Source organism: Mobula hypostoma, chromosome 27 (genome assembly GCF_963921235.1).
Source record: "Mobula hypostoma chromosome 27, sMobHyp1.1, whole genome shotgun sequence".
NCBI lineage: Eukaryota > Metazoa > Chordata > Chondrichthyes > Myliobatiformes > Myliobatidae > Mobula > Mobula hypostoma.
The window spans coordinates 38,090,001-38,108,920 of record NC_086123.1 but is presented as its reverse complement, the minus strand read 5'-3'; positions in this window follow the sequence as shown (position 1 = coordinate 38,108,920).

The following is an 18,920-nucleotide window of genomic DNA, read 5'->3' as shown; positions in this document are numbered from 1 at the left end:
TCAAAATTGAGGGGTGATCTTTTAAAACAGAGATAAAGAGGAATTTTTTTAGCCAGAGAGTAGTGAATCTATGGAATGCTCTGCCACAGACTGCGGTGGAGGCCAAGACCAAGGGTATGTTTAAAGCACAAATTGATTGCTTTTTCCACTGAGGTTGGGTGAGAATAGAACTTGACATCACAGGTTAAGGGTCACTGTTCTCTCTAAGCTGTAACTGAAATATATCCTCCCGCACTCATAGCCTTTGCTGCCAGAGCTGTAATCTTCTTTTATACCACCTCAAGATAATTTTGAAATTATGAAAATATAATTTTGAAATCTATGTTGATACAATTGTGAAATATCATGTAATTAATTATGTGTTAATGAATACAATCCAAAACATTTCTAAATAATACATGTACTTTGAAATGTACCTTTACTTTGAAACATTTTAGAGCATTGTGGAAATACATCTGTAACCCAAAAATCTTTATGAATATGTAACTTTTGTAAAATGTAATTAGATTAGATTAGATTAGATTCAACTTTATTGTCATTGTACCAAGTACAGATACAAAGCCAATGAAATACAGTTAGCATCTAACCAGAAATGCAAAGAATAGTGTTATTTACAAAATAGTTATGAATAAAAAGTAAGTGCTACAGCATACAAATATAAAAGTACTGAGACAGTACAATATGGGTGCAATACTGCTTAGTGTTGTGATGTGAGGTTCAGCAGGGTCACAGCCTCAGGGAAGAAGCTCTTCCTGTGCCTGCTGGTGCGGGAGCGAAGGCTCCTATAGCGCCTACCGGATGGGAGGAGAGTAAAAAGTCCATGGTTAGGGTGAGATGCATCCCTGAAAATGTTTTTCACCCTGCCCAGGCAGCGATTATGGTAGATGTTCTCAATGGTGGGCAACTGGGTGCTGATAATCCGCTGGGCAGTTTTCACCACACGCTGGAGTGCTTTGCGGTCCGATACGGGAAAATTGCCATACCACACAGATGCAGTTGGTGAGTATGCTCTCAATGGTACAGCAGTAAAAGTCCATCAGTATCCTGGGACAGAGGTGAGCTTTCTTGATAATCCGCAGGAAATAAAGGCACTGTTGGGAGGATTTAAACTAATTTGCAAGGGGGATGGGACCCAGAGCGATAGAGCAGTGAAAGAAGTGCATGGAGTAAAGCCAGATCTAACATATCGAGAGGCTTTGAGGAAAGAGAAGCAGAATAAACAGTGTAAAGACAGTAAGGTAGAAGGGCTGAAATGTGTGTACCTCAATGCAAGAAGCATCAGGAACAAAGGTGATGAACTGAGAGCTTGGATACATACATGGAATTATGATGTAGTGGCCATTACAGAGACTTGGTTGGCACCAGGGCAGGAATGGATTCTCAATATTCCTGGACTTCAGTGCTTTAAAAGGGATAGAGAGGGCGGAAAAAGGGGAGGAGGGGTGGCATTACTGGTCAGGGATACTATTACAGCTACAGAAAGGGTGGGTAACATAGCAGGATCCTCTTTTGAGTCAGGATGGGTGGAAGTCAGGAACAGGAAGGGAGCAGTTACTCTACTGGGGGTATTCTATAGGCCCCCTGGTAGCAGCAGAGATACAGAGGAGCAGATTGGGAGGCAGATTTTGGAAAGGTGCAAAAATAACAGGGTTGTTATCATGGGTGAATTTAACTTCCCTAATATTGATTGGCACCTGATTAGTTCCAAGGGTTTAGATGGGGCAGAGTTTGTTAAGTGTGTCCAGGATGGATTCCTGTCACAGTATGTGGACAGGCCGACCAGGGGAATGCCATACTGGATCTAGTACTAGGTAATGAACCGCGTCAGGTCACAGATCTCTCAGTGGCTGAGCATCTGGGGGATAGTGACCACCGCTCCCTGGCCTTTAGCATTATCATGGAAAAGGATAGAATCAGAGAGGACAGGAAAATTTTTAATTGGGGAAAGGCAAATTATGAGGCTATAAGGCTAGAACTTGCGAGTGTGAATTGGGATGATGTTTTTGCAGGGAAATGTACTATGGACATGCGGTCGATGTTTAGAGATCTCTTGCAGGATGTTAGAGATAAATTTGTCCTGGTGAGGAAGATAAAGAATGGTAGGGTGAAGGAACCATGGGTGACAAGTGAGGTGGAAAATCTAGTCAGGTGGAATAAGGCAGCATACATGAGGTTTAGGAAGCAAGGATCAGATGGGTCTATTGAGGAATATAGGGAAGCAAGAAAGGAGCTTAAGAAGAGGCTGAGAAGAGCAAGAAGGGGGCATGAGAAGGCCTTGGCGAGTAGGGTAAAGGAAAACCCCAAGGCATTCTTCAATTATGTGAAGAAAAAAAGGATGACAGGTGTGAAGGTAGGACTGATTAGAGATAAAGGTGGGAAGATGTGCCTGGAGGCTGTGGAAGTGAGCAAGGTCCTCAATGAATACTTCTCTTCGGTATTCACCAATGAGAGGGAACTTGATGATGGTGAGGACAGTATGAGTGAGGTTGATGTTCTGGAGCATGTTGATATTAAGGGAGAGGAGGTGTTGGAGTTGTTAAAATACATTAGGACAGATAAGTCCCCGGGGCCTGACAGAATATTCCCCCGGCTGCTCCACGAGGTGAGGGAAGAGATTGCTGAGCCTCTGGCTAGGATCTTTATGTCCTTGTTGTCCACGGGAATGGTACCGGAGGATTGGAGGGAGCTGAATGTTGTCCCCTTGTTCCAAAAAGGTAGTAGAGAGGGTCCGGGTAATTATAGACCAGTGAGCCTTATGGCTGTGGCGGGGAAGCTGTTGGAAAAGATTCTTAGAGATAGGATCTATGAGGATTTTGTCATGGTCCGGATCGGGGTCCCTTTAAATTTACCTTGTTTATTTTACGATCCGGACCGTTGATTCCCTGTTTTCCCGTGTCCCTCGACTTTGGTGATTAGAGACAATTAACACTTGGCTGAACCGGTAGTTTATAGTCTTCGCCTTTCAGCCGTTCACTGAGGGAGCGTCTGCAAAGTCATCCAAGGTACGGTGTGCCGATATCGTCTGGCCGGAGCAAGCCTAGTCTCTGCCGAAGCAAGTGCCGGTAATTCGCCTCTCTTCACCAGAGCAACCCTGTCCAGTTACCTCGCCTAAGTGAGCCTGCAAAGTTTCCTCATCAAGGTGGGTCTGTCAGTTAACCCACCGGAGAGAATCAAGAACCGCTGTCTACTGTTCCCGGGCCGAGTCGAGAGCTCGCCGCTACCCGGAGGCTCCAAGTCAAGTCCTGGCCCTGGCGGCATTCTAGCACCACGTCAAGTCCTGGACCTGGCGGCATTCTAGCACCACATCAAGTCCTTTCCCTGGCGGCATTCTAGCTCCAAGTCAAGTCCTGGCCCTGGCGGCATTCTAGCACCACGTCAAGTCCTGGCCCTGGCGGCATTCTAGCACCAAGTCAAGCCTGGCCCTGGCGGCATTCAAGTACCAAGTCAAGTCCTGGCCCTGGCGGCAGTCTAGCACCAAGTCAAGTCCTGGCCCTGGCGGCATTCAAGTACCAGGTCAAGTCCTAGCCCTGGTGGCATTCTAGCACCAAGTCAAGTCCTGGCCCTGGCGGTCTGTGATTCCTGTCCTACCCCCTTGTCTGAATCCCTTCTCTGCCCCCTCGTCTCTAGCCCTCATCTGCAGTCCTCGCCTGCACTTTGGTCTAGTTCCATCACTGGAGCTAGATAGGTACTGTCTGGTGTTCATTCGTGTTGGTCTTGTCTTGTCTTGTCCTCGCCTTCGTGGGGTAAGTCAAGCTGTCTTGCCGTTGCTCTGCGGGAGGTCATGTCTTGTCTTGTCTGGTCCTCGCCTCCATGGGGAGTCATGTCTTGTCCTTGCCTCCGTGGGGTAAGTCTGGCCATCTTGCCGCTGCCCCGTGGGGGGTCATGTTCTGTCTTGTCTTGTCCTCGCCTCTGTGGGGTAAGTCAGGCATCTTGCCATTGCGCCGCGGAGGGTCATGAGTCCCGGCCCTATGTCCTGTACCCAAGGAGGGGTCAGGGCTCTCTGCAACACACATCAAAGTTGCTGGTGAACGCAGCAGGCCAGGCAGCATCTCTAGGAAGAGGTACAGTCAACGTTTCAGGCCGAGACCCTTTGTCAGGACTAACTGAAGGAAGGATGAAGGGTCTCGGCCTGAAAAGTCGACTGCACCTCTTCCTAGAGATGCTGCCTGGCCTGCTGCGTTCACCAGCAACTTTGATGTGTGTTGCTTGAATTTCCAGCATCTGCAGAATTCCTGTTGTCAGGGCTCTCTGTTCTGTGTGCGAGTCCCGGCCCTATGTCCTGTACCCAAGGAGGAGTCCCAACTCTGTGTTCTGTGTATGTGTCCATGGTTCCATGTACCTGCTTCCCGAGACTAAGGCTGTGTGTTCCCATGTTCCTCCTCTCCCTAGCCCACATCATGTCCTTGCCTGGTTCTGGAGTCCGAGCTCAGTCTCTGGCTCGGAGTCCATACCCTAGCCTCTTCATGTCTCCTCCAGTTCTGGGAGCCGATTCCGAGTCCAAACCCAGACCCTTGATCCCAGCCTAGTCGTGGTCCATTCGTTCTTGTCCAGTTCGCTATTTCCTGCTCCTGCCTTGCTCTCCTGGCATCAAACAATAAACTAAATCTAAGTATCCTCACAAGATGTGTCTTGCATTTGGGTTCACCCTTGCTTCCAAAGCCCGGCCATTGTGATAGATTTAGAGAATCATGGTCTGATCAGGGACAGTCAGCATGGCTTTGTGAAGGGCAGATGGTGTCTAACAAGCCTGATAGAGTTCTTTGAGGAGGTGACCAGGCATATAGATGAGGGTAGTGCAGTGGATGTGATCTATATGGATTTTAGTAAGGCATTTGACAAGGTTCCACATGGTAGGCTTATTCAGAAAGTTAGAAGGCATGGGATCCAGGGAAGATTGGCCAGGTGGATTCAGAATTGGCTTGCCTGCAGAAGGCAGAGGGTGGTGGTGGAGGGAGTACATTCAGGTTGGAGGATTGTGACTAGTGGTGTCCCACAAGGATCTGTTCTGGGACCTCTACTTTTCGTGATTTTTATTAACGATCTGGAAGTGGGGGTAGAAGGGTGGGTTGGCAAGTTTGCAGACGACATAAAGGTTGGTGGTGTTGTAGATAGTGTAGAGGATTGTCAAAGATTGCAGAGAGCCATTGATAGGATGCAGAAGTGGGCTGAGAAGTGGCAGATGGAGTTCAACCCGGAGAAGTGTGAGGTGGTACACTTTGGAAGGACAAACTCCAAGGCAGAGTACAAAGTAAATGGCAGGATACTTGGTAGTGTGGAGGAGCAGAGGAATCTTGCGGTACATGTCCACAGATCCCTGAAAGTTGCCTCACAGGTGGATAGGGTAGTTAAGTAAGCTTATGGGGTGTTAGCTTTCATAAGTCGAGGGATAGAGTTTAAGAGTCGCGAGGTAATGATGCAGCTCTATAAAACTCTGGTTAGGCCACACTTAGAGTACTGTGTCCAGTTCTGGTCGCCTCACTATAGGAAGGATGTGGAAGCATTGGAAAGGGTACAGAGGAGATTTACCAGGATGCTGCCTGGTTTAGAGAGTATGCATTATGATCAGAGATTAAGGGAGCTAGGGCTTTACTCTTTGGAGAGAAGGAGGATGAGAGGAGACATGATAGAGGTGTACAAGATAATAAGAGGAATAGATAGAGTGGATCGCCAGCACCTCTTCCCCAGGGCACCACTGCTCAATACAAGAGGACATGGCTTTAAGGTAAGGGGTGGGAAGTTCAAGGGGGATATTAGAGGAAGGTTTTTTACTCAGAGAGTGGTTGGTGCATGGAATGCACTGCCTGAGTCAGTGGTGGAGGCAGATACACTAGTGAGGTTTAAGAGACTACTAGACAAGTATATGAGGAATTTAAGGTGGGGGCTTATATGGGAGGCTGGGTTTGAGGGTTGGCACAACATTGTGGGCTGAAGGGCCTGTACTGTGCTGTACTATTCTATATTCTATGTTCTATGTTGCGCCTTTTTGATCAGGATGGAGGAGTTCAGGGACCAAATGAGATCCTCAGAAATGTGGACACCAAGGAATTTGAAACTTGATACATGCTCCACTACAGCTCTGTTGATGTAGATGGGGATGTGAGTGTTGCTCCTAGCATGCCTGAAGTCCACAATGGTCTCCTTGGTCTTCTGGGTGTTAAGAGCCAGGTTGTTGTCGGCACACTACGTGGCCAGGTGCTGGACCTAGTCCCTGTAGGCCATCTCGTCATCCCCTCTGATCAGGCCAACCACCATGGTGTTGTTTACGAACTTGATTATGGAGTTAGAACCATGTACAGGAACGCAGTCATAGGTGAAAAGGGAGTACAGAAGAGGGCTCAGCACACAGCCCTGAGGCACGCCGGTGTTCAGGGTGAGAGTGGAGGAGGAGAGGTTGTCTAACTTAACTGATTGGGGTCTGTTCATCAAAAAGTCCAAGGTCCAATTGCAGAGAGATGAGCTGATACCAAGCTGGCGAAGTTTGGCGATCAGCTTGGAGGGGATCACAGTACTGAATGCCGAACTAAAGTCAATGAACAGCATTCTGGCGTAAGAGTTGGGGCTGTCCAGATGGGTCAGGGCAGAGTGAAGTGCCGTGGAGATGGCGTCCTCTGTTGACCTGTTGGTGCGATAGGTAAGTTGATGGGGGTCCAAGGTAATGGGCATACAGGATTTCAGATGTGATAGAGCCAGTCTCTCAAAGCACTTTGCAATGATGGGGGTGAGTGCAACTGGGCAGAAGTCATTCAGGCCCGTGGCAGTGGAATGCTTCGGCACTGGCTCGATGGTGGCGATCTTGAAGCTTGTGGGGACAACTGCCTGGGCCAGGGACAGATTAAAAATGTCCGTGAAGACCCCGGCCAACTGCCCTGCACAGACTCTGAGCACACAGCCAGTATTCCATCCGGACCAGCTGCAGCTACAATGTAATGTGACAAAATTGGAATCTATGAAATCCCAAGGTACTTTGCTGGTTTACATGGGGAATCTTACACAAGTCTGCGTGTTTTATGGGAGAAGCTTGTTTTGTATGTCAGGTGCAAACAGGTGAAAGTCTGCAGATGCTGGAAGTCCGAGCAATGCACATGAAATGCTGGAGGAACTCAGCAGGCTAGGCAGCATCCATGGAAAAGAGTACAGTCGACGTTTCAGGCCGACACCCTTCAACAGGACTTGTCCAAAACTTCGACTGTACTCTTTCCCACAGGTGCTCCCTAGCCTGCTGAAAATCTTCCACCATTTTGTATATGTTGCTGATATGACAGGCAATTTGTTTTATGGCTGGAGAAGATGTTTAAAGAACAGAGGTACACAGAATAGACATTCTAAAAGAACAAAGGACAGAACAAGATAAGATAAAGATTAAGGAGGAATGTAATGGAGCATCCTAATTACTGTTTTCTTGTTAAAAAAAAGTATAAAAGTACTTCAGTTGAAACAGAAGATTGGAGCTATATTTCCGGATGAAACTTGGCTGGAAGTACATCTCCCCCTGCACATAAAATAAAAAATGCATTAATATTGTGATCCCGCTCTGAATTTGTTGTAGTTTATTTCTGTATATCAGAAGACCCAGCTGAATGGTACATGACGGAACTTGGAGGTTCATCCAAGACTCGCTTGTCTCATTTTTACCATCAGGTAGGACATACAGAAGCCTGAAGGCACACACTCAGTGATTCATGAACAGCTTCATCCCCTCTGCCATTGGATTTCTGAATGGACATTGAAGCTTTGGACACTACCTCACTTTTTTAATATACAGTATTTCTGCTTTTGCACATTTTTAAATAATCTATTCAGTATGTATAATTTACTTGTTTATTTATTATGTTTTATTTTATTTATTATTACTTTTTTTCTGTGTCTTTGGATTATGTATTGCATTGAACTGCTGCTACTAAGTTAACAAATTTCATGTCACATGCCGATGATAATAAACTTGATTCTGATTCTAGATGTGACAGTGACATGAGCAGATCTGGTAGGATGTTAGAATATTGGTAAATGTAAATAGAACAAAATAATGACAAAGTTAAAGATGGGGCAGGGTGCGTCTTTCGCTGATCCTGAACAAGCAATCAGCACGTGAAAAGAAAAAGTATCACTGGAAATAATACAAAGTGTTCAATGCAGATACAAAAGCTGCAGAGCCAACTTGCTTCACAGAGAGAAATAATATGTGGTTTAGGATCTGAAAGAGGGGAAGAAGATGAATATGGAAGTATGGCCGGGAATGATGTAGCAGATATGGTTATGATGAGGTCCCCTCCCATCCCCAAGTTACTATCAGAGATGGAGGAGCCAGGGCAGAAAATCAAAGTCAAAATATAGCATACACTGCACCATTCGGGGTACAGCAGCTGAGAGAAATAGTTAAGGATATCAAGACATATATGCCTGTGGATAACTCTAGAGAGTTGTTCCAAGTAATTAGTTATCAAAGAGTAATACACAGCGTTGGTGGTAAACGAGGAAAGGAGATTGATTATAATGTGCTTGCATCTGAACATGCAATCTGCTTTGCCAGAAGCACAGTGACATACTAGGGGAATAAATGAAGAATTAAAGAATGGGATACTGACTGTTATGAGTAATAACAACAGGGATCTAATAGATGAGTTACATAAATGCTACCAGAGGAAAGGAGAACACTCCACTGCATTTGCATCCTGTTTGTGGATGGTGTTCCAAAGGATGTATGGATCAATATTAGATCCAGATCATTTAGAGCCAGAACCCACATATAGATGAATCCAGAATGATGTTGGAACTGTTCGATTCCAGTAACCTTATACATATTGGGGGAGGGGAGAGAAAAGAGAGAGAGGGAGAGAGGGTGAGCGAGAGAGAGGGGGTTCTTTTTAAGAGACTCTGCCTTTAACAGGTTGCATCAATGTGTTAATATGTGGGGGCCCCACACCCAGCAATTTTTCCTCTCTTGGTCCTTTGAAAAATGTGAAAGCTTTTCATCATGGGAATTAGCTGTGTTTTGAAGTTACTTGCAAGGAAGAATAGTACAAGCATGCTTTTTTGTTTTGTCTTGTCTGTGTTTCTTTTTTGTGTGGAATTGATGTTTGAGAAACCCGGATTCCATACTGGCCAGGTGTAATCTGAGTTGAGGTAGAAATTTGTTTATCTTAATTTCGAACATGAGATGCCGTTTCTGAGTGAATTTGGTATTTGGGGGAAATAGCTCATTGGAAGATAATTAAATAGGGAATTCAAACAATTTTGGAAAGATTCGAATATTTTTGAGAGCAATTCCAATAGTTGCTTTCTTTTATAGAATGCTTTCTTTTATGGAATATAACATATGTTGCCTGAGACCTGTGACATATTGATTTTGAGTTTGAGGTTCCTTGGAAAATAGTTTTGATGCAGTCAGTGTTTTGTCATGTAAATTGCAAAGGGAAGATGGAAAGGAGTTTTCCCAGGGATCTCCACTCTAATGCAGTAAGTGGATGATCTCTCCAAGCAAGGAAGCCTGTGAGCAGGACTCCCTCTACCTTTTACATAAACAAGCTAAGAAAGGTCATAAAGTATTAAAACAGAAACTACAGATTGTACAAACAGAAGTTACTTATCTGAGAAATACCCTATCCCAGGATACAAGGTCATTGTTTAAGATTCGGATTGAAGCAATAGTTAAAGCCATGCAGCCAACGACTCATAGGGAAATGAAGCATTTCCTGGGATGACTGGGTATTGTAGACAGTGGATTTTAGATTATGCCGTTATTGTTAGGCCCCTCCAGAAAATATCTCTTCCCAGTCAACCAGATCCATTCTACCCTGGGGAAGCATTTAAACATATAAAAGAAGCAATGATATCCGCCTTAGATTTGGGTCTCCCAGACTATAAGAAGCAGCTTCGCCTTTTTGTACATCAGGAATGGTTTGATCAAATTGTTTTGACTCAGAATCGCAGGAAAAGACAAAGGCCAATTGTTTATTTCAATGCTCAGACCAAATAGCCAGAGGTCTATCGGATTGTCTTCCAGAAGTGGCAGCCTCTTGCCTTGTTGTTCAACACATGCTGGCTCTCTGTGCCACATACACCTTACTGCCCCCGCCAGGCAAACCAAGTACAACATTGAGCCCGAATGTCAGAATTACTGGCTGTGCCACTCTTCTCCCTCTGGAGGAAGACGGTGATCCACAAAACTGTGAAACTGTTATACCAGAAGCAATAAAACCTTGTGTGGACCTTACTGATACTCCTATTGTTAATGCCAATTTAAATTTCTTTGTTGGCGGTTCGGTATGGGAAAACCATGTGCAGAATATAACCATATAACAATTACAGCACGGAAACAGGCCATCTCTGCCCTTCTAGTCCATGCTGAACTCTTACTCTCACCTAGTCCCACCGACCTGCACTCAGCCCATAACCCTCCATTCCTTTCCTGTCCATAAAGTTATCCAATTTTTCTTTATATGACAATATCGAACCTGCCTCTACCACTTCTGCTGGAAGCTTGTTCCACACAGCTACCACTCTCTGAGTAAAGAAGCTCCCCCTCATGTTACCCCTAAACTTTTGTCCTCTAACTCTCAACTCATGTCCTCTTGTTTGAATCTCCCTTACTCTCAATGGAAAAAGCCTATCCACGTCAACTCTATCTATCCCCCTCATAATTTTAAATACCCCTATTAAGTCCCCCCTCAACCTTCTACGCTCCGAAGAATAAAGACCCAATTTGTTCAACCTTTCTGTGTGAATCCAGGTAACATTCTCGTAAATCTTCTCTGTACTCTCTCTAGTTTGTTGACATCATTCCTATAATTCAGTTGTTATGTAGTTGTTTCCCTCGCCCTTGTGACAAAAACAAGTGGCCCACAGAGTTGGCTCTGATGACACCTCCCACTGTGGAAGATATAGGAGCATATCAGCCCACTGTTCCATCGAGTGAAAGGGTGAAGTAATAAGATAGTTACAAGTTCACACATGCGGCCAAGAGGGGAATGATTAATTAAATACAGCAAACTTATCATGTCCCTGAAGTATTTCAAATTGTAGGACAAACCTGTAGACAGTGAATAAGATGTGAGATGTACCTTAGAAAATAACACCCAGCCATCAGATGGCCTCTTTTTGTACACCTACGGATAGACTTCATTAAATTGGCTCAATAAAAAGGATGTAAGTAGGTATTAGTCATTATTGATATGTTCTCATGATGTGTTGAAGCATTTCCTTATGGAAAAAATGATACAGTTACAGTATTTGTTAAAGGAAATAATCCTGTGATTTGGGATCCCCTGGAAACTATTAGTGACAACGGTACCCATTTCACTGATAAAGTAGTTAAAGAAGTGTGCAATGCAATATTTCGATCGTCGGTCAGTGGGCTTAGTGGAAAGGACGAACGGAACATCATGAATAAATGTGGTAAATGTGAGAGGGACTGGCCGAAAGTGGAAACAGCTGCTGCCTTTGGTTCTGATGGCTATTCAAGCCACGACAATAGATCCATTCGTTTGTCCCTACACAGAATCATAATGAGACTGTTCTTGCACATGCCATTGGATGTGCCACTGGGAGTTAGGCAGATGGGTATACATAACTTGAATAAGAGTATTATGAACTATTGCTTTGCCTTAAAAAAAGTGTTACCAGACATCATCAACAGGTAAAGGAAGTCCAGCAGCCATTAGCAACCAGAATAAAAGAACTTGGTGTTGTATCTGGGGAAGTTAACACTTGCCTATGGAACTGGTGAAGCAGCATGGGAACTGACTAACATGACATCAGCACTGGAAAAGGAAACTGCATATGCTTTTGCTCAAACCCAACAAGCAATGTCTAAATTGTTGGGAAAATTGGTGATGGTCCATACAGTAACATTGAAAAACCAAGTGGCTTTGGATTTTGTTTTATCCAGGAAAGGAGGCATGTGTACTTTGATAGGACAAGAATGCTGTATTTACATGCCTGATGAATCCGAAGACAGAACTCGCTTTGTGGATCATATCTGAGAGGCCATGGAAAAGATTGAGAAAATGGGAGATCAGTTTCACAATTATAGCACTCCAGAAAGAGCACTATCCTAAATTATGGTCCCATCCTTGGTCTAGTAACAATAGCTGTCATTCTTTTGCGATTTTTGTGTAGTATAGTAAGACTAAGAAGGAGAGCATATTGAAAATAGGCAACTGTTGCATTTAAAATAATAAATGAATTAATAATGTGATCCACTCTAAATTTGTTGTAATTTGTTTCTGTTTATTAGACTAACTGGCTGAATGGTACATGGCAGCTGCTTCAATATACTTACATTGTCAGTGTTTCAAATTACAGCACTGTTACAAATTGTAACAATAAACACAGAAGGGAAGTTGGTAGCTCATTGTCAATAAACTGCCAGCCCACTGATGTGATTTCAAATTTATCATTTCTAACAAAGTTAAGACTGGTTCAATTAAGACATTCACTGATATATTTAACTATACGTTTGGAGTTCTTGTTAGCATCATTAGAACATTTTAAGCTTCTAGTGCTGACTGTGAAGGTCTTATGAATGCAGTCAGATATAAATCCAGAAACAGACTAGAAGTGGAAAATTTGGATGATCTATAGAGGATTAAGACATACCTTTCATCTGGATTATTAATTTGGACAGAGTTTATCGAAAATAGATTTGTAATAAAGACAGATGAGAGAAAGTTTACAAAATGTGAAAGAGTTTTTGTCACCCTTCAATTAATAAATACATTCAAAAATATGCAATTTTTCAATTTGATTCTATATACTCATAGTATACAAATTACAAAGAAAGCAATTAAAGTGCTGGCAACACGCATCAAAGTTGCTGGTGAATGCAGCAGGCCAGGCAGCATCTCTAGGAAGAGGTACAGTCGATGTTTCAGGCCGAGACCCTTCGTCAGGACTAACTGAAGGAAGAGCTAGTAAGAGATTTGAAAGTGGGAGGGGCAGGGGGAGATCCAAAATGATAGGAGAAGACTGGAGGGGGAGGGCAGTTTTCAGTCTGTGTAAACATTTCCTGCACAGAGCAATGGTTGGTTCATGCAGCTGTAAGCAAAAATTAGAGGGAACATTGTTAAGGGTGAGAAGTGAAATATTTAAGGGGAACCTGAGGTTGATTTCTTCATTCAGAGGCTGGTGGGAGTGTGGAACAAACTATCATTGGAAGTGATGGATGAGAAATTTGGTTAGGTACATGGATGAGGTGGGTATGCAGACAAAGATCCGAGTACGTGTCGATGGGGCTATATCAGCATGGAGTGGATGGGATGAAGGGCCTCTTTCTGTGCTGTAGCGCTCTATAACTCTATGTCCAAATGTGGGAACATGGGACTAGCTTAGCTGAGCACCTTGGTCAGCATGTTAGAGTTAGGCTGAATGGCCTGTTTCTGTGTTGCGTTACTCAGTGACTCAATTAGCCATTTAGGAGTAAATGCAAAGATAGAAGGATTTAAATAACAATGAACAGCAAAGATGGGTGATTCTTTGACACAAGAACTGTTTTTGCAAATGCAGGCTTGATATCTGAAGCACTTGTTGACAGCATATTCAACCCACTGATGCAAATCCTATAAAGTGCTTAATAACAAAACAATACAACACTGTCATCGAAATTGTCACAGAGAGACCGTGAGGGAGAATTAGCTGCCAAACACTGATCATTAAAGTTATTGATGAAAAATGAACCTCACCTTATGATGATTACTTATGCATCTTGCTGCTTCTGCACGTGATTTTATTGAAATTAGATAAAGATATAAACAGATGTTAAATGTGAAGTGCTGCTTATTCATCATAAATTTTACTTTTCTACATAACTGATACTTATTTCCAAATAAGCCTTGATGCATTGTAAATGTCAATATCTAAAGTTCTGTCTGTCTATTTTCAGATAGACTACTTTCCCTTTGTTCCTTTCCCATTCCCACCAGTCCACCGTTTCTCATTACCCAGACTCATAGATCCCCCCTGTCTGGTTCCATCTGCCCATCATCCACAGACACACTTACCAGGGTACCGTTTCCAAAGCTCCACCTTCCATATTGCCTCCCGAGCCCACCTACCTGGCTCCAAATATCACGTACCATCGGGAACGAAGGACTATAAGTATGATGAGAGATAAGATGGTAAGCAGTTGTTCGCCCAGGAGCAAAGGAAGGTGAGTGTTAACCAGATACGGATACGTAAAAGTAGGAGAGATGAAGATAGTCAGAATCTTCAGCCCATTGTTGGAGTTTCAACAGTGGGAAATATTGTTGCCTTGGAGATCAAACTTCCTCCATATTAACCCCTCCCTCTCACTTCTAAGTCCTGGCTATCTTCAGTTTACACCCTCAGTCCTAATGTAAGGACTCATTCTAGAGCACAGGCCAACCCTATGTATCCCCAAATGCTGTTTCGCTGAGTTCCAATCTGAAACACACACCATCGTTCTGTCTCCCCAAATGTTGTTTCACTGACTGAGTTCCAATCTGAAACACAGACCATCGTTCTGTCTCTCCAAATGCTGTTTCACTGACTGAATTCCAATCTGAAACACAGACCATCGTTCTGTCTCTCCAAATGCTGTTTCACTGAGTTCCAATCTGAAACACAGACCATCCCTCTGTCTCTCCAAGTGTTGTTTCACTGAGTTCCAATCTGAAACATTGACCATCCCTCTGTCTCTCCAAGTGTTGTTTCACTGAGTTCCAATCTGAAACACAGACCATCGAAAAATGCTGTTTCACTGAGTTCCAATCTAAAACACAGACCATCCCTCTGTCTCTCCAAGTGTTGTTTCACTGAGTTCCAATCTGAAACATTGACCATCCCTCTGTCTCTCCAAGTGTTGTTTCACTGAGTTCCAATCTGAAACACAGACCATCGAAAAATGCTGTTTCACTGAGTTCCAATCTAAAACACAGACCATCCCTCTGTCTCTCCAAATGTTGTTTCACTGAGTTCCAATCTGAAACACAGACCATCCCTCTGTCTCTCCAAATGTTGTTTCACTGAGTTCCAATCTGAAACACAGACCATCCCTCTGTCTCTCCAAGTGTTGTTTCACTGAGTTCCAATCTGAAACACAGACCATCCCTCTGTCTCTCCAAGTGTTGTTTCACTGACTGAGTTCTTCCTGCAGTTTAGTGTTTGTTCAGATTGCAGTATTTACACTCACTTCTGTCCCTTCTGCACCACTTCCTCTGACAGCGCACTCCAGATATCCAAACTGCCCCTTAGATCCTCTTTCAATCTCCACATTCTTTCTCTCTTAAAGCTCTTTCTCTCATCTCGAAACTCTTACTCTCATCTTAAACACATGCACTCTTTGAAACTCCAGCAATAGGAGATAAGATTCTAACTCTCTCTGCCTCTTATCATATAGACATATATATTAATACACAGGCATCCACACACATCCCTAAAATTCATCATTCAAGATTCAAGATTCAAAAACTTTATTGTCATTCTAACCGTACATCAGCTCTGCAGGGCAGAATGAGACAACGTTTCTCAGGAGCAGTGCAATCATAACATAATAAACGCAACACTAAATAATAAACATAACAATAAATAGTAAAACACAACAGCCACATGTCAGTTAAAATCAAGTTATAAGTGTCCAAGTTAAAAGTGTCCAAAGCAGAGTCAGGTGGAGCAGCTATTTAGCAGTCTGACTGCCTGTGGGAGGAAGCTGTTTAGTAGCCTTGTGGTTTTAGTTTTGATGCTCCTGTAACGTTTGCCTGATGGCAGAAGAACAAACAGTTCATGGAGAGGATGTGAGGGGTGTTTAATGATATACCGTGTCTTCTGGAGGCATCAACTCTGAAAGAGGTCTTGGACAGAAGGTAGGGAGACCCCAATAACCTCATACTTCTCAGGATTAAACTCCATCTGCTGTCAGTTTGCCCATCTTTCTATCTGATCTCTATCCTACTGAAACCTTGAACAATATTCCTTGCCACAGCACTTCCTGTTCTCATCTCAACCACAAAGTTACTCATCCACTGGCTGTACCACTTATTATTACTTGTACTATCCTTTTCCCAAGCTCCGTCTCCTAGGAAAGGCAGTGAGAATTGCTTTGCAGGCCTCTCTGCACATCACATGCTTTTACCAATGAAATTGGCGCTGGACATTCAGAATCAGGTTCATTTTTTAACGACATATACACCAAAACATTTGGTATAATGTCTCACGTGTTAACAATGTATGTGCTGGGAGCAGCCCACAGTTGTCACCACATATTCCGGCCGGCGCCAATACAATATGTCCATGATGTTCAGCTGCTGAACATCAGCAGAACAAGCCCTTTGCTCCCTCCCACCCCACTTGCACACACCTCAGTCCTCTACCTCCAGGACTGACCATCCCAGGCTTCCATCCTCCATCGGACTCGTAGCCATTACTGGAATGGTCAGAGATCTCCCTGGTCTTCAGCCTGGAGTGGGGAAGAGCATCTGCAACCCCGTGGGCACACTGTTTGAGTTATTGACCCAGTTTCCGGAGGACTAAGTGAGGATGGCTCATAGCTGTAGCGACCATCTTCATCCAGAGTTTTCTCCACCCTGGGCACTCCAGTTTCATCCACACCCATATCTCCATGACAGCTGGATGTCGGGTGAACGCATATTACCCCTAAAATACCGTAAATGTGTGATAGGTAGGAGAGTTGGGCAGGAGCGTTAATGTGTATCTGAGATGACCAGGTTACTGAGTAAATGTAGGAAAGTGCGATTATACTGTGGGCCAGCATAAACTTGATAGACCAAATGGCCTCCTTCACTGTCATCAGGAAATAAGACAAAATAAATGCTTGCAAACTCCACACAGACAGATAGGTGGAGTTCTTTCAAATCCACACAGATGGCACCAGAGGTGAGGATCCTTCAGACTCCACACTGACATCACCAGAGGTGAGGATCCTTTAAACTCCACACTAACAGCACCAGAGGTGAGGATCCTTTAAACTCCACACTGACAGCGCCAGAGGTGAGGATCCTTTAAACTCCACACAGACAGCACCAGAGGTGAGGATCCTTCAGACTCCACACTGACAGCACAGAGGTGAGGCTCCTTCAATGCCATAAGGAAATAAGACAAAATAAATATGAATCATAAACATGAGGTAGAATCCTACCATGGCAGCTGGGGGATTTACATTTATAATAATTAATAAACCTCGTATTTGAGAGTTAACGTCAGTAATGGGGAGGGGGAGGAGAAGATGGCAGCGCAACGCAGCGCGCGCGGCCACTCCAAAGTAATATCGTATGTGTTAACTAGGGGCAGTGCACAATCCTGATTTGATGGAGACAGACGTGAGAAGCACAGAGGAACACCTGGAGAAACTTCTGAAATGCCCACTTCGCTGCCACTGCTACTGTGCGATCGAGAATCTCCGGAGGGGAAGGCCCCAAATCCTCGGCTTTGCTTATTGCCTGTTGCCGGGGCCGGGGTTGAAGCGCTCAGCAGAGATGGTGCTCGGTGCTCGGTGTCAGAGGGATGGTCGGAGGCTCGAAGTTTTCGGACGGACTCAAGAGTCGGGTGCTTCCAGGATGCTGCATCGGCAAGTTTGCGGCGCTGGAAGCTCATGGCAGGAAGAGTTTTTTCTTCCTTCTACCGTCTGCGTGAGATGATGGGACCTTCGAAAGACTTTAAGACTTTTTTTTAACCGTGCCCATGGTCTGTTCTTCATCAAATTACAGTATTGCTTTGCACTGTTGTAACTATATGTTATAATTATGTGGTTTTTGTCAGTTTTTCAGTCAGTTTGTCTTGTGTTTCTGTGATATAATTCTGGAGAAACATTGTATCATTTCTTAATGCATGCATTACTAAATGACAATAAAAGAGGACTGCGTGTCCTCATAATCTAATCTAATCTAATCTGATGTAATGGTAACCTGAAGCTATGAAACTGTAGTAAAATTCAGGGAATCAGCTGCCTTTACTTGAATAGGTTGATACAATTCCAATTTCAATAATAAGATTGTCTCTTAACCACTTCTTTTGTTCAAGGCAATAAACTCTCTGTGACAAATCTCCATATCTCATGTCAGCATATTTTAAAAATGAATTTGGATGCATTGTCCACTGTGTGTCCAGTAGAGCTGGGGTGAGGAGCAGGGGACAGGTTAAAATTCCTGAACACTCTGAAAGAAAGTAATGTTTCCCTTTGTACATCTCGGCACAGGGACGGGGTAAAACCCCTGAACACCCTTTAAGAAAGAAATGCTTCCGTATAAATATCTTAGCCCGTCAACATATGTCAAATTTATTCTTAAATGAAATGGAGATGATTACAAAGAATAAGATCGCCCCTCAGTTTTGGATGCTCCAATAAATGAAATTCTAGCCTTGTCACCAGTCTCTATAACTCGGTCTCTTGTGTCCTCAGAGATCTTACTTGTATTGTGAAAGTATGTTAGATAAGACTGAACAGGAGGAAGATTTTCAAACTAGGTTAATGAACACTGATAATAATTAAGTGGACTGAATAGTGGAACAAGTGTTCTCATCACTGAAGCAAAATTGCTTTTCATACACCCCCTAAGCAGTTGCCTGGAAGGCCAGTCTTTCTGCTGTATGACCCTCAGAAACTTTATCATCCACTTGATACTTCCAGGTGAATTCAAAGTTCAAGATAAATATATTATCAAAGTACATATATGTCAATAGGTACTACCATGAGATTCACTTTCTTGTGGGTATTCTTAATAAAAAAAATAAATACAGTAGCGCCCACGGAAAGCATCCGGCCCAGATAGGGTACCCGGCCGGGTATGAAAGACCTGTGCTGATCAACTGGCTGGAGTGTTTACTGAGATCGTTATCCTCACACTTTAGCAGTCTGAGGTGCCTGTGAAGGATGTGGTTATCTGCCCTGATGAATATCATCCAGTAGAGCTTACATCCACTGTGACAAAGTGCTTTGGGAGGTTGGTGATGAA